This window comes from Lepisma saccharinum, unplaced genomic scaffold (assembly GCF_977018435.1).
Source record: "Lepisma saccharinum unplaced genomic scaffold, izLepSacc3.1 HAP1_SCAFFOLD_148, whole genome shotgun sequence".
Classification (NCBI taxonomy): Eukaryota; Metazoa; Arthropoda; class Insecta; order Zygentoma; family Lepismatidae; genus Lepisma; species Lepisma saccharinum.
The window spans coordinates 236,683-238,143 of NW_028142958.1; positions in this window are offsets into that span (position 1 = coordinate 236,683).

Sequence of the window (1,461 nt, forward strand, 5' to 3'; positions counted from 1 at the left end):
ACATACTCAGATCTTCACCAAACTTTGCAGGGATACTTTGCATGTCAAGACACATGGAAAAAACGTACAAAACAAGAGATTGGAGACATCAAGATTTTCGACGAATTTTTTAAGAATTTTCAAATTTTCAGATAGGAGGTTCCATATAAGGTCAAAAACTACATACTCAGATCTTCTCCAAACTATGTAGGGATACATTGGATGTCAAGACACGTGGAGAAAACGTACAAAACAAGAGATTGGAGACATCAAGATTTTGGACGAATTTTTTAAGAATTTTCAAATTTTCAGATAGGAGGTTCCAGATAAGGTAAAAAACTACATACTCAGATCTTCACCAAACTTTGCAGGGATACATTGGATGTCAAGACACGTGGAAAAAACGTACAAAACAAGAGATTGGAGACATCAAGATTTTGGACGAATTTTTGAGGAATTTTCAAATTTTCAGAAATGAGGTTCCAGATAAGGTCAAAAACTACATACTCAGATTTTCACCAAACTTTGCAGGGATACATTGGATGTCAAGACACGTGGACAAAACATACAAAACATAGGATTGGGGACATCAAGATTTTGGTCGAATTTTTTAAGAATTTTCAAATTTTCAGATAGGAGGTTCCATATAAGGTCAAAAACTACATACTCAGATCTTCACCAAACTATGCAGGGATACATTGGATGTCAAGACACGCGGAAAAAACGTACAAAACAAGAGATTGGAGACATCAAGATTTTGGACGAATTTTTTAAGAATTTTCAAATTTTCAGATAGGAGGTTCCAGATAATGTCAAAAACTACATACTCAGATCTTCACCAAACTTTGCAGGGATACATTGGATGTCAAGACACGTGGGAAAAACGTACAAAACAAGAGATTGGAGACATCAAGATTTTGGACGAATTTTTTAAGAATTTTCAAATTTTCAGAAAGGAGGTTCCAGATAAGGTCAAAAACTACATACTCAGATCTTCACCAAACTTTGCAGGGATACATTGGATGTCAAGACACGTGGAAAAAACGTACAAAACAAGAGATTGGGGTCATCAAGATTTTGGACGGATTTTTTAGGAATTTTCAAATTTTCAGATGGGAGGTTCCATATAAGGTCAAAAACTACATACTCAGATCTTCACCAAACTTTGCAGGGATACATTGGATGTCAAGACACGTGGAAAAAACGTACATAACAAGATATTGGAGACATCAAGATTTTGGACGAATTTTTTAAGAATTTTCAAGTTTTCAGAAAGGATGTTCCAGATAAGGTCAAAAACTACATACTCAGATCTTCACCAAACTTTGCAGGGATACATTGGATGTGAAGACACGTGGAAAAAACGTACAAAACAAGAGATTGGAGACATCAAGATTTTGGACGAATTTTTTAAGAATATTCAAATTTTCAGATAGGAGGTTCCAGATAAGGTCAAAAACTACATACTCAGATCTTCACCAA